Source organism: Anas platyrhynchos, chromosome 4 (genome assembly GCF_047663525.1).
Source record: "Anas platyrhynchos isolate ZD024472 breed Pekin duck chromosome 4, IASCAAS_PekinDuck_T2T, whole genome shotgun sequence".
NCBI classification, from domain to species: domain Eukaryota; kingdom Metazoa; phylum Chordata; class Aves; order Anseriformes; family Anatidae; genus Anas; species Anas platyrhynchos.
Genome location: NC_092590.1, coordinates 43,353,881 through 43,369,505, shown reverse-complemented (window position 1 = coordinate 43,369,505; position 15,625 = coordinate 43,353,881). Strand labels below are relative to the sequence as shown.

General features: G+C 36.0%; 1 long non-coding RNA gene across 5 annotated transcripts in view; it reads left to right on the top strand.

Moving 5' to 3' along the window:
- LOC106016305 (uncharacterized) overlaps positions 1–15,625 on the top strand; it is a 210,010-nt gene that overhangs the window by 27,055 nt on the left and 167,330 nt on the right. The window contains exon 3 of one of the 5 annotated variants that reach the window (XR_001188903.3): positions 5,258–5,811. The exons of the other annotated variants lie outside the window; for them this stretch is intronic. This is a non-coding gene — a long non-coding RNA (uncharacterized lncRNA). Of the gene's footprint in view, positions 1–5,257; positions 5,812–15,625 lie in introns of those variants that run through there. 5 annotated transcript variants of the gene reach the window in all.

Genomic DNA, 15,625 nt, shown 5'->3' with positions numbered 1-15,625 from the left:
TGTAGTTTCGTTATGCTTGAATTTGAGTACATGTAAGTGCGTTACTGTCCCTTGATTTCTTTTGATTTTTATCTGATATTTTGGAGTATATAGAAAGAGAAGGAGCTCCTTTGTGGTATCATAGCAGTTAGACGCTCGTGTTCAATTCCCTGTATAATTAAATTGACTCTTTAATTGGAATTTAGCTAATATGTCTGCTCATAGCAAACAAGTTTTTACTATTTTCTTTTCCCTTCTTCCTTTGCCTGCATAGCTGTGTATTGGAGTTTGTAACTAAAATTAGGCAGATTGCGTGTAACTCTGTATATAGCAGATATTTTTCTATCAGCAGTTGTCCAAGCAGGGTACCAAAAAGCTTAAAATAGCTTTGGAAAGAAGAAGTGAATTACAAAAAAAAAGTGCCAAAGTAATCTCTTACAGCTTTAAGTCAAAATAAGTAAGTGACTATAAGCAATTAGCATTGATTTTAAATTCCGTAATAGACAGCAATAGTTATAACTTAAAAGGTAGGCTTAAAATGTAAGGGCTTGAGATCAGGAGTTTGCTGCACCGGATCTTGTTTTCTTGTGTGACAATTGCTTCTGTTTTACAAATTATTACCTCAGTGCTGTACTCACACACACGCATGCATGCTGTTTATTGACCTAGGGTAGCTTTGGAAATGTTACTTTGGAAACGTGTTGGAGTGGAAAATCTCATCTTAATATTAATAAAATACTTTTAATTGGAATTGGTTGCTTTTGTGGAATTTAGCTAAGATATACTGAAGATGCATACTGAGACAAGACTCCATTGCAAATTTAGTTTCTGTCCAAGAATAAAGGAATTCAGAAATTCAGAAATAAAGGCACAAATGCTTTTTAGTGCCTTTTAGGACCTACATCATTCATCTTTATCCTTTTTTCCATTTATATTGAAGTACTTCCAAACTATGTGAAGGCATCTCTACCGGCACATGCAGGAGCTCTGAAAGGTACTTTAGGCCAACAAGAAAAGAATATGGAGAAGATCAGTAAAGTGACAGATGAAGTAATGACAGGACTAACTTGTTTCTTTTGATTTGGAATACAACAGCATAAGAAAAGAGTTCTCTAGCTGTTTATTCTACATTCTTTCTAACCAAGTTATGTATCTTTTTAGGCCAAGTGTCCGTGGTCTTTCTTTAGTAATTGCTTCTTTTTTTCTTTTTGTCATTGAATAATAGCTTAATTACCATACTAAATCTCCATCCTAACTGCTCCATAAACAAATTAGACCTCTCCTTATGCATTTTTTTCTTTGTTTCATCCCTTTTGTCCATATTTCTTAATTTTTGAATAATATAATTTTGTGCTATGAACAGGTCAGTCCCATTTTAATTTGACATTAGTCCCTTTGTGTTCTGCCTCATTTCTCCCATGCATAATGAAGTGTTTGTCACCTGCACAAGGGAGAGGGCCTTAATGAATTGCACAGGGTGTGCTCTAATTGACAGTAATACATTCTGTATTTTTTAATTAAATCTGTAGAACTCCCTCATCTAAGGTGGATAATTGTTTCCTGAATTATGCCCTTCTATTTTTATCAGTTTCTCTAATCTTAAAATTTAAAGTCATTGTCATTTGCATGACAATGAATGCATCTTCTTTAATCAGCATATAATATTCACAGTTGTCTCTACTGCTTCAGAAATAACAAACTGATGTAAAAATAATAATAATAATAAAATAGAGGGCATAATATAGACCCAGAAATGATTTCAGAAAATGTCCAAATGATTGATCAAAGCACAGATGAAATTTTTCATTGTATTTTCAACTTGAAAAGGCATTAAAAGTATAACCTTGGCCTATTTCATTCATAATTTCAAGGTAGGTTAAATCATCAGTGTGCAGAGGGTCACTAAGAGTTCAGGAATAAACTAAATCCCATATAAGTCCTTTGGGCCTGATTCAGTGCTCTTTGAAGTCAATGGGATATTTTTCTTTGAGTTAGCACAAATAATAGTAATTAATAATCTCACTTTGAGAAGTTCCTAAGTGAAACAAACAATGGAATATGTTTAGAAAATTTCAGCGTGGCTGGTTTGAGTGATGAAACAGTACTCACTAGAGGGTGAGGTTGGCCATTTATATTCTGTTGTTGGGAAGTGTGAAACAGGAGTGCATCAGTTTTGGGGAGTGCGGGGGGCTGGTAGTACACACAGAAATGATATCAAAGCCTCTTTGGCACAGTTCTTGGCTGGAAGGTCAGCTGTCATCCTTGATTTTGAAAGGCTGTCACCTGTAAAAACCCTCATGACTATTGAAGGCTGGAGCAAGCTCTTAAGAGCCTTTTTTTTTTCTTTGTCTTCAGTGTATGTTTCTAATCATTGTAGTAATTGCTTGCTAAAGGAGAACTAGCTAAGATGCCACTGAGTGCGATTCCAATTTGAACCAGCTGTGGGATCTTATAGAAGCCAATTAATTGTGAGTTTTTATAATTCTGAAAGACAAGGGGTAATTTACAAACAGGTGAGAATTCCTTCCTAAATGTGTGTGCATGCATATCCACGTGAATGCGTATCCATGCAAACATGCATTATGTTTGCTTATGTCTATATATTTACCTAAAAAAAAAAAAAAATAAAGAAGTAAATCTAACATATTAACTCATGAAGGAGTTGGTGAAAAATTAATTGCAAACTCTCAGCCTGGCCTTGCTTTTTATTTATATAAAGCTCTGAAAGAAAATTTAAACATATTAATGTTGATAACATAGACCCAATACATCCCTTTTTAACATCACAAGACAATTTATTAAGCTTCCATTGATCTGGTAGTTTTAAATTAATACAAATTACTCAAATGATAAATCACCTGGAGTTATGCAATGTAATGAATCTTTACATTTAAGTCTTCTCACTTCAAGAGCAGTGCAATAAAATACACAATTCAGTGGTATTGTTAGATGGGATTAAGCAAAACATTGATATGTTTCTTTAGTGTCATCCTTTAGCATTTGACTATTTGTACCCAATATTGATCCTAGCTGAGGCATGGATATTAGCCAACACATGAATTCTTACATTTCACTATTCCACCAAAATATGCATTTCAAGCTATTGAATCAAATGGTGTATGTATATATTTATTCTATGCTAGTGGATTCAACTTAGATTTTGCATATACGAGTGTTTCTATAGTAACTGATGCACTTCAAAGGAGGCTATAGCAGGTTGTTTTCTTTTTTTTAATGTAGAATGCACAAAAAAATATGGGATAATGTGAGAACATTATAAAATTTTAGACAATTTCGGGAAGCTTCATGTTTGTAAAGAACTCACAGATGACAAGCATGCCTCTGCAAATATACTTCTGTTATTTGGAACTGTGACCAGTTTGGAGGGAAAATAGAGACAAAAAATGAATGAAATGTAAATGATGTATTTAGAATAGAGTTCCTGAACTTTCCTTGTGTGTGAACACACACACACACAAATCCAGTGTTTGATAGAAATTTGATTGTTCTTTTTATTTTGATGGGGAATATTTATCAGATGGGGGATGGAGCTCTGGAAGAGAGAGCAGGACTTACATCTACATAACAGATTGGCTTAGCCACTTTTCTCATAATAGGTTAAGCCTGAAGGCTAGGGAGACTCAATCTAATGGACTGATTTTTGAGGCATCCATTCTAAGTTTTTATTCCTATGTTCTAACCACTGTATTGCTGGATTTTCATGGTACTTGAATGTTTTTTTCTTTTAAATTAAGAATTTGAAAGCTCTTATTTTCATTCCTGCATAGAACAAGAAGTTGTATAAAACTTGAATTATTTTGTTAAGCAAGATATTTGTTTCTTCAGTTCTAAGTGAACCACTGTTTTTATTTTGCAGTGCTTAATTGACTCTATCACAGTTTAGGGCGTTGACATTCTGTTGTGTGATTGTTTCTGTATCTGACCGCGTGTTTGTAGAGAGGTGCCACCTAAAACTTTCTCCCATTGAATTCTCCAGTAAAATCATTTAATTATTGAATTTAGTTATAGAATTGACTTGTTTAGGGTAGCTTCCCTCATATATCTGAGTGCTAACCACTTCCTCTCTGAGGAATTTCTAGGAAGTCAATTTCAGTGTCCTCTTTTAGGGATATCTAAATATCACATAAAGAATATTGTTCAGTGAGGGTGAAAATGATGAAGGCTGAGTTTTTGGCATCAAAATTAGCTTGTTACATCAGATAACAAAGTTTGCTCTATTAGCCTAAAAAGTAAGTCTTCTAAATCACAGGTTGTTTTGCTAACTGTAGTTATAAGTATTAAACATGCTGACAGTACTGTAGAAATGCTATTTATGCTATTCGTTAATGACATAACACCACCCCCATCCACACACCCCTGTATGGAAAACATTAATGTGATATCAACAGTATCTAATCAATATAGCTGGTGAGAAGCAGAAAAAAGGCTAGATAAATAACATATGTAACTACAAAATGGAAAGTACTTCAAATCTATTACAAAACGTTTATCTTTATTTGTGCAAACTTCTGTTTAACTTTGTCTAAAGTGTTAATTGTGTCCACATAAGAAAAAGCCATTTTATTTAACTAGATTCGCAGGTGAATACTCCATTTGTGCACCTATTAAGAGTGCTTAAAAGTTACAGAGTGCCCTTTGCTTAAGGATAAGACCTTGTAACAAAACCTTACAGTCATAAAAATTAAAAAAAAAAAAAGGGGGGGGGGAGGGGAATGGGACATGTTTTATAATGATCCAAGTATCTGTTTAGATTGAAATGCCCACACAAGCCAGCAATCCAGTAGTTAGTAGTCAAATATTTGTTTAGTTAGAGAGAGAGTTCTAATTGTGAAGCCAACTTTTAGATCCAGTTAAATGGCGTCATGGAAAATAGATGCAATTGCAGAGACATTAGTCATAATATCAGCAATACATATATGATCTGATGCTGTTGAACAAGTAATTGAATTTTAGGGACTTAATTTTTTAATTTTGTTCCAAGACTGGCACTTGACCAGCCAAATAAGATTACTCTAAACTTTGTAATTTACGTGTTATACTTTACTGTTCAGAAAAGTAAACTTTACTAGTGTTGGCAATCTGCTCATGAAATTCTATTTGATCAGAAATTCTGTTCTTCACAAGGACTTACCACTGCTCTGGAGTTTCTCTAGATGGAGCTGCCTCATGCTTCAGTGGGTATGTGATTAGCACACCCACATTCTTGTAACTACTGTATAGTTTCTCAAATTGAGAGTCTGATCTTTTCCATGTTTAGATTCTTCAGGAAAAACCTTATGAAGAATTTTAGGACTACGATACTGTGAAAACTGACAAAGATTGAAGCGCCTAATGGGAAAGATTTAGAAGGTTCAGCTACATCAAGAAAACACATATCTATATATTTGTCTAATTGTATGTGAAAGTTATTTGAATCCCAATTGCTTTTCCTAATTAAGGATATGATGCTAGACTGTGTTCGTAAAGAACAGCTCTACTTTGACATAGTAACATATAAAAAATAAGGTAGACTTCTGTCCTTTTTCCAGTGATATTATTGCACTTTTATACTTTGAAGAGACTTGCTAGAAGGGCGGAGTGATGCTTTAGTTGTGATATTCTTCCTCATGAGGCTCATGGAGGCTCATAAGGCCCAGTCAAGATAATTCTGAAAAATCACTTTTTTTTTTTTTTTTTGTTATAATCTTGATGACGTTCCTTAAGCAGAAGGTTGATGTGACATACTCTGTAAGACTTGTGTACATTTATATAGGAAATAGAAGGGAATGGAAAAAGACAATAAATACCACCTATCAGGAATGTTTAATATCAGTTCATGTGTCCTGTTTATTCCATAAACAAATTGTCCAAAATCCGTAAGATGAGACTTTTCTGTCTTGAAAGTTCAAGACTCTCTTTTGCTTTGGATGCCCTTAGAGCTCTTCATATTCACAAGGCAATCAGATCACACCAAGCAAGTCCAATACAGAAAAAGTAAGTTTGTCAGTAGTGCAGAGATTATTTCTCACACTTGTCTTCATGTGATGTTATTTTCTGAGAATAAGTAGATTTTATGTTATGCAGAATCTGACAGAAGTTCAGTCTTTAAAATGCTTTGTCAAGTTTGTCTATTTACCTATTTTATTGATTTACTGGTAGCATAGGTAAATAAAATGCATTGGTGATGAAACTAGGAAGGTAAGGTTTTTAAATTGAATATGCCTGCTTTTTTTTTCTTCCCAGAATTTCCTTATCAGAAACTTGAGCTAGTATATACAACCTTCAGACAGCATTCCTGCCAGATCTCTTAATTGCAATTATATATCAGATATTTTTGAACTAAAGTTTACTTTGAGCACAAGTGTATTGTTACCTCTGTGTTTTTCTTGACTTATTTCAGCAAACTACAAAATCAATTTATAATATCTTTCACTTTAAGCTTTCTCAAAATTTACCCACTCATTTTCCATTTCTGCCTCATTAATTTTTGGCATATGTTTTTAAATCCAAACCCAAAAATACATTGGATCCTGGAGAGCTATTGCCTATTTCCTTTATTTCTTTAATGGTGGTGAGTTCTCCTAAAAAAAAAAAAAAAAAAAAAAAAAATCAGTATGAGTTTCGAATAGCTGATTGAGCGATGATATTTAGAAACAACGGCTAAATAATAGACAAATTGACCATTAATAGCACATAACTTACTGTATTCATTTTGAGCTTGCAATTTTTTATTTAGTATTCATAACTCAGATCATTCAGGTATCTAGGTTATTTAACTGTAATTGAGTGTAAGGTGGTCTTTAGGGAAGACGTTTATAAATATTTGTAACTGATGTGTGCTTTCTACTCAGGCCTCAGTAGAATTATGTAGGGTTGTTATTTTAATCAAAGGAAATCTTTGAAGATGAAGAGATAATTCTGACTTAAACTGTGATGACTTATGCACACATATGCAGATTTTTCAGCTTCTTTTTAATGCTGCTTTTGATTTTTCCACGTTTGAAAAATACAACAAATTAACTTTGTCGTGCTTTAAAATGCTGGAAAACCATTTATCATTGGTTAAAGTGTAGTTACAAATATCTTGAGAACAGCGGTGGTTCTTCTCATACATACTCTCAGTTAAATTAGGTCTTTCTATTTTGCATTTAATATTGCAGGAAAAATTCTAGGCCAAATATTCTTGAAGATGAAAGAAGAAAGATTGTGTTCTGCTACTTAAATACCTAGAACTGCAGGGAGGCACTCTGGGAGCTTGTACAACCTAGGCTGTCTTGCCATAATATTGCAGAGACTGTTGCAACACTGGCTTCTGTTGGACAGCATGTTCCTGTCACTTGTGTGTTGTGTTTTGTGTTTTTTTTTTTTTTTTTTTTTTTTTTTTTTCCCCACTGCACCCTACTTTCTTCTTCTTTACTCAAAAAAATCAAATTAAAGATATTATAGAGCAGGTGGACTGTAGCTGGCTATGGTGTACAGCAGGAGGAACTCTAAGATGCTTGTTCAAAACAGCTTTATGATTTTTGAATATGAGCCTGCACATACTCAGAATATAGTGAGAATTTCTGTTTACACTGTAGTCCTCTACGGTGGTTTTATGATAACACCAATGCTTGCATTATGCTGAAATCCTGTGGTTTCTGGCTGGCCATCACAATGAGTTCTGCTGAACTTTACAGACAGGTTAATATATTTTGTTGTTTAATTCCTTTTGAACAAGTCTTAATTTAGCTATCTAATTGCATAGATTAAAAAATAAAATAATCATTTTAATTCTTCAAATAGCCCAGCATTCTGTATTGAAAACAGTTCTGAAAATCTTTGTCCTGTGTTCTTTGGAGAGGGAAAGAATGTAGACTAAAAGAGTTTAAGAAAAAAAAAATGTTGAAAAGAGGTATGCTTTGCTCTGGGAATACTTGAGGAGGTGAACACTTAAAGGAATTCTCAAAAATAGATTATGCTAGGCTGAGTAAGGGGTTTGGACAGTTAAAAAAAAAAATGTTTTTGTGGGGGCAGGGAGCTTTATCAGAGTTACCCATCTGTGTATAGGTGTGTGCATACATATACATGGCTTTTATAATGGACAGTTAGTTGGTTGGTTCCAGTGCATTCCAGTCTGAAGGGGGCTACATGTGCGTCCTTCAGTCTGAGGGTATGTACCTAGTTGTTTCAAATCCCAGATAGACACCAGTGACCATCAGATCTGGGAGGCCTTTTTCTCAGTCTCTTGCTGGAGATTCATCCCAAATAGGTTATACTCTTATAGTAACCTCAGTTACCTCAGATGCAGGAGGGATTTGGGTGATACATGTAGTAACTTGGTAGTTTGTTATTAGTTTTATTATGGGTTCTGTATTCATTCTTTATTCTGTCTAGTTAGGAATTTGGGAAATCCTTCTATTAAGCTCAGATTTTGGAATTTTGCAGTGTTATTTCTTACCCATATATAGCTCAAGATATAGTAACCTTTTCTAGAAAACAAATGATTATGTCTAGTGAATAAGGAACACTAGTTGTTAGATTCTGTTTGCAGACATTTTGGGGATCTATAGTGGTTTGCTAAAGTTATGAGAACTTTCTGAATGTTATATGTAACAAGGGCATTATGTCTGGTTTCTTCAGCATACAAGACTGCTCTGATCTTCTGAAAGAAATGGATCACTGGACCTCTTCTTGCACTCATTGGAATAGTGCTGCTTCTATCTTTAAATGGTGTGACCCATGACCCTAGTTATAGAGTCTCACTCTTTCTTTTAAGAACTTCTTTTTATTTCAGTCACTTTTAGCTCTTCATTTCTTGTATTTCAGTGGAGGGGCACGGCTGATTGATTTGGTGTAATACATGACCTCCTGCCCTCTGGGAAGTCAGTGAATTCTTCGTTGTTGAAGCTTTTCTAAGAGATATTTCCAGGGCTCATTTTAAATCTAAATTTGATTCTGCTAGCAGACATTTCTGCGTGACAGTTTCATTTACTTCACATGCTAATCTGTCAGATAACATGGCATCTCTCACTGCCACCAAATTCACAGTATTCATTTATTAGCTTTACATTGCAACAAATGCAAAAATAGGTTCACCTTAATGCTGAACCTTGCCATTACATTTCAGACTCTGTACAACTACTGATGGTTTGAGGTTATAGTGCTTTTAAGAGGTCTGTAATCTCTGGAAGTAGTTATGTAGAGATTGAAGAACAATTTGGTTAGATGCTCTCAAACATTTAAAATGATCTTCTGTTTTTATGCCATGCATAACGTGATTTGCATGAAAACAACACCTGCATATCTTTGTGAGCAGTTTTTTAGAGTTTACGCATCATTCTTCCTATGCTGCATTGAAAACAATATTCAGTGATTTCACAGCAGTCCTGAGAATAGCAGATTTGATGTCTGTTGTTCTTCAGACATGTTATTGAAGTTCTAGGTTTGATTGCCATCAAGCATTTGATAGGAAAGCATTTTTAAATGAGTCAAATATCCAAATTAATCAGGCATTTCTTATTGACCCATTTTTTTTTTTTTTTCTTGGGGAGGGAGGTGGAATAACAAAATTATTTCCTTTTAGGGTGCTGTACCTCTCCCATAAATATATGAAGAGGTACTGTTTCTACAACACAGAGTTGCTTTAAGTGAGCTTTGTGGATTGGGTCCCTCAATGTTGCACATCACTGATGTTTTGGAAGTTGAAATGTTCCTATATAAGGGTGGTATTTGGTGAAAAATGTGCTACATCTCAAGAGATCAGCCCTGCTATTAGGTTGGATGGGAATGTGAGGTGTTTAAACTCTGCTTCAAAGAGCAGTTCAATGGATCGTGTAAATATTTTCCTTTTTCAAAGACAGGAGACCAAGTCACAAGAGACACAAATTTCCTGTTGCCATGCATTAAGCCACTAGTTGACCTAGTTCAAAATTTAAACCTCTTCATCCCAAATGAGTGTCCCACTGACTATTCCGCTGTCTCATTATGCAGCATCAGGCAGAAGAATCGTACTATAAATTTCCATTTGGAACATAAGTTGGCTAAATAAACAATTATAAATTTAAGAAAAACATGCCTTTCGTTTCACTCAGAAGTTGACTAGTAGAATGTGCAAGTTGTTGAATAAAAGTGATGGAGAAGTGGTTAATATTGATAACTATTTGGCTGCTGCTACCTGAGACGTTCAGATGCCTCTTAGCAATGCAGATGCTGGGAACCAATTTGAAATTAATATTGCTATAATTAAATGACTTTAAATGTATTGTTTATTTCTTGCCAGGATTGTGCATGGTTCCAAAGAGAACATAATTTAATGACACATCTGTAGAATTTTTGCTTTTACAAATTAGTAAAATAACACTGAAATGCAACTCCTTCTGTTATTATTTTCTTTCTACCAGACCTAGTGAATATTTGGCATTGTTGTTCTTGTGTAGGAGCTGTTTGTTTGGGATTCAGAAGTGTTTGGAATTGTGGCATTTGGGTGGAAGAACCAAGGCATTTTAAGAAAGATGTTTTTTTCTTTACAGTTGACACACTGTCTTCTGTTGCCACTATAAGTTATTAATATTTTAGGTTTTGGGGGTTGTGTGTTTGTGCACATGTGGCTTAATGCTGGTACTTGTTCCAGAGTTTCTCTGCAAACTCACAATATGTGAAAGCGTTTTTGGTTCCTGTTTTAGGTACGTGTATGTTGATGATGAAATTAAGTGTAAGAATACAGAATTTGTACTCCATTATGATCTCCAGTATCTTCATCTAGTACTAGTTCTTAATTCATGGAGCTAGAGAGCAGAAGTGTAAGGGAGAATGCAGACACTTAGTGAAGACATTATGTTGCTGACTGCCATATGTATATAATATATAATATATAATTCTTTTGTCCTCTTTCTTACCTATGATTTTAGCACTGTATGAGGAGTAAGACATCAGCTAAGGCTATAACCATCACACCGTGCAGCGGGAGACACTTGCTGAATATTATATTTTTGTATAGACAGTGTTCCTGTTGAAATTCCTAAATTATAAAACAACAAATGGAAGAGCTGAGGAAGGAAGAGGGATGTTAGTCATTGACATCAGTAGAGTGGGATCTGATAGCAAAAGGCTTTATGAAAAACAGTCATGTAGTAGTTTTCAAAATGTGAAAACATTTTATGACATGATACTGGGTAGATATGACCCAAATAGGTAGAGCACAGACATATAGTTGTCTATCATCAAGATATTTCACAAAAATGAAAACTACATCCAGTCCACTAGCTACAAAATAGTAGACAATAGCGATGTCCAAGACCTTGGTACCTAATGAAAAGCATGATCCCCTTCACAAACAGTAGCTCTCCGTGGTAGGTGGCCATTAAATGCTACTACTACCTGTCCAAAAATATTTTTAAGAGCTTAGTTACAAAATATGAAGGCAACAAATTTTAAAAGCTTTGTGGTCGAGTGTTTGGCTAATCTACCAGGCAATCTGAGACTTAATCAGTCTTGCATATTCCAGCTATTTACATGCATGCAAAGTAAAATTAGACCCCGTTGGATAGCCTGATGGTACCAATTAAACCCAATTTAAGAATAAAGTAATATATATTTTTTATGAATGTGAAATAGCAAACTAAAAGTGTAAAAAACCAAACCAAAACAACAACAACAACAAAAAAAAACCACCAAAACATTCTCATGTGTTATGTTTTATTAGTTTATTCTCTATATGCAGACCATTTTCTTTCCAAGTTGCAAGTTGGCATCTTAATTTAGAATTTAGATCCTGAGAACATGATGAACTTGATATCACATTTTTAATTTCACAGTAATCTTTATTTCTGTAATAGTAGTAGCTGTCTCCTTTATTTGAAAAGCTGTTTCAATTGTGGAGGCACAAGTATTTCAGTCATCGTCATGTAGGCTGACTGGGAGGGCTGATTTGCTTGAAAGTCACTTGCCTTATTTTGTTGGTGGTGCTTTTCTTGTTTTTTTAAGAGACACGGCCTGTTTTTCAGACAGATAAATTTCCCTCCCTTCCTCTTTCTTTCCCTCTCTCTCTCTTTCAGTCTCTCTCTCTTTTATTTATTTATTTTTTTTACGTGATTAATGGATATATTGGCACAATAAAAGGGCTTGTATGGGGTGTTAGAAGATAGGCAGACAAGGGTTGTGTTGCTTTGGCTGCCAGTGCCTTACTGTGCTCATAGAGGAGGCAACAAGAAATCAGTTGTCTGCAATGCTTTAAAAGTGCTACTGAGTGGTGGTAGCTTCTTACAGCGATGAATTGTTGAGAGATTTTTACTTTCCATGGAGCTTCGCTTTTCCACTCCTTCATTTTTACTAGATCTACAGCTAAAATCTAAATTCCACTATTAGTTGCGTGATTATTGTGGCATTTAAGAGCTTAAAAATGTGAATATTCTCCTTTTGCTTGCAGCCATTATTGGAAAATGGAAATACTAAATGCTAATATAATCTGAAAATTCTGCTCTGGTGAAAAGTCTCACATTATACCATTATGATACTTCAAAGATTTAATGTGATAGAAGCCTAATTTTATATCATACAAATGCTGTAATTTAAAATTGTTATTCTTGTATTGCTTTACGCTTATATGCATGAATACATTGGTATAAAAGTGAACTTGAAAATGTGTTCTCTGTTGTGCTGTGTATGAGGAGGTCATTAAAAGCATGGATGGAAAAAACACATAACTCTAGTTTCCCCACTGTTTTTGTATCTGTGTGGTTTCACTATCTTATTTTCCAATCTACATCAATATGGCTTATGAATAAGGTGTAAATCAGGCCTTCTTTGTGTGTATATTAGCTGAGTCTGGAGTACTTGCCACATGTTAGCAATAGTAGTTATGGGATACAACTGTTAGCTGACCTGATATTATGCCTAGAAACATTCAGTGATGCCTGTAGGTATTCTGTTAGAAATAAAAGTTTAGGAAACTTCCAAAGTTACTGGATGCTTCAGCAACAGAAGTAGAAATGCAGTTCAGCTTCCTAACTGTCCTCTCTAGACCATGCCACCAACAAGATCAGTAGGCTTGTACATGTTGTAGAACAGGAAAGTGATTAAAGTAATGAAGCATAACATAGTCTCTCTCTTGTAACATACATTACATATGGTATGGAAATCAGATGAATTTTGTGCAGCTCATCTTAAAGAAAGCTAAGTCATGTCTCAATGGGAAATTAATTGGGACATTAAAAACATGTATAAACATTGTCTGAGTTAATTCTCACTGCATAATCCAAGGCCAGCTGCACTGTCCCAGTCCTGTAATGTATGTAACTTTGGGTTACATACATTTTCCTATTCATCCAGCTGGCTTTCCATTAGTGTCTTTGAAGTGTTCAATGGTAAATTCTATGGACAGTAAGAATTAAGTTTTAGTATATTTGCAAACACATACCAGTCAGTGCACAACATTCCACTGTGACAAAAGGCTTCTGAATTTCATGCTATTCCAGTGGATTCTAGTCTTGTTTGACATGAAGACTATGAAGTACCATGATTTTGTTAGCCCCTTGTTTTACTTTGCTTTGTAATCCTCCTGAATGGTGAAGGACAGCATATTTGTTCCAAAACCTCTAATTTATCTTTTTAAATAATAAAAATGTTTGTATTCATTTATGTGGATTTCATGTTATTACATCTGATGAGTTTATATCCTCTTGGGAGAATTAATAATGCCAGCAAACACTGTTCAATTTTGTAATTTGCAGATCAAATGAAGGGAGGGTGATGCTAATTGAACATAAAGGATACTGATGTGTTCGCAGTCAAAATTGTTTTGAAAATAATATAAAAACTGGCAAATGCCTATCTATACAAGTGCAGAACATCCTTTATCTTAAGTTGCATAATATTGTTTAACAAAATCTGTTTGCAGTTTTGTAAGTAAGTGTCAGATCTGGTAACGTTTCCACACGTTTTTCCTCTGTCTCCAGGGAGATAATAATTATGTCTTAACATTTAGGAAACACCTACTACTTTGTCAGCTTCCATTTGTTTATACAGAGTTGTACATTACTTTTGCACCACAGATTCCAGTGGTTTTGTTTTTTGAAATAATAAGCACTTCTAAAATCATGCCCTGTGGTGTGAAAGCACTCTCTGTTTAAAGAAAGAAAAACATTGAGAATCATAGGGCATGATTCTCAATATGTAGCAGAAAATAATGTCCTTAAACTTCATTTTTGAAACTTTTTTTTTTCCCCCAAACCGGCAAGCAAAAGAATAAATAACCAAGGAGTTCTCTATAATTTTTGGCATTAGTTCTAGATAATGTCGAGGTAAAGGGAGGTACAAGGGTCTGAAGCTCTTGTAGGAAGAAAATTCGTGTGGCTAAAGCACACCTAGAGTTGAAGCTGGCTGTGTCTGTGAGAGAAAATAAAAAGGGTTTTTTTAGATATGTGAATGGAAAAAGGAGAACTAAAGAATACATAGGGCCGCTCCTTGACAGGGAAGGTCTTCTCACAGACGATGACATAGGCAAAGCAGAGACGCTTAACGCCTTCTTTGCCTCTGTCTTCAATGCCGATGATGGGCTTCGGGACCCAGGGTGCCCCGAGCTGGAGGACCGGGACGGTGGGGATGACAAACTCCCAACCGACCCTGAACGTGTGCGGGATCTGCTACTCCACCTGGATCCCTACAAGTCCATGGGTCCGGATGGGATTCATCCCCGGGTGCTGAAGGAGCTGGCGGACGTCATCGCGGAACCTCTCTCAATTATTTTTCAACGATCCTGGGAGTCTGGAGAGGTCCCGGTAGACTGGAAGCTGGCAAATGTTGTGCCGATTTTCAAGAAGGGTCAGAAAGAAGACCCTAGCAATTACAGGCCTGTCAGTCTCACGTCAGTGCCTGGTAAAATCATGGAGAAGATGGTTCTCGAACGTATTGAGGCGCACCTGGGGGACAAAGCAGTCATTGGTCCCAGCCAGCATGGGTTTGTGAAGGGTAGGTCCTGCCTAACTAACCTGATTTCCTTTTATGATAAGATCACCCGTATGGTAGACCAAGGGAAACCAGCTGATGTGATTTTTTTGGACTTCAGCAAGGCTTTTGACACGGTTTCCCATAGGATCCTACTGGACAAAATGTCCACCATACAGCTAAATAAAAGCATCATACGATGGGTGAGCAATTGGCTAACGGGCAGGGCCCAAAGGGTTATGGTGAATGGGGCTGCGTCAGGCTGGCGGGCGGTCACCAGTGGGGTCCCTCAAGGCTCCATTTTAGGGCCGGTACTTTTCAATATTTTTATAAACGATCTGGATGTAGGAATAGAAGGCATTTTGAGCAAGTTTGCTGATGACACCAAACTTGGAGGAGTTGTAGACTCGAATGAGGGTGGAAAGGCCTTGCAGAGGGATCTGGATAGGTTGGAGAGCTGGGCGATCGCCAACCGCATGAAGTTCAATAAGAGCAAGTGCCGGGTCCTGCACCTGGGACGGGGAAACCCTGGCTGCACGTACAGACTGGGCGATGAGACGCTGGAGAGCAGCCTAGAAGAGAGGGATCTGGGGGTTGTGGTAGACAACAAGTTGAATATGAGCCGGCAGTGTGCCCTGGCAGCCAGGAGGGCCAACCGTGTCCTGGGGTGCATCAAGCACGGCATTGCTAGTAGGTCGAGGGAGGTGATTGTCCCGCTCTACTC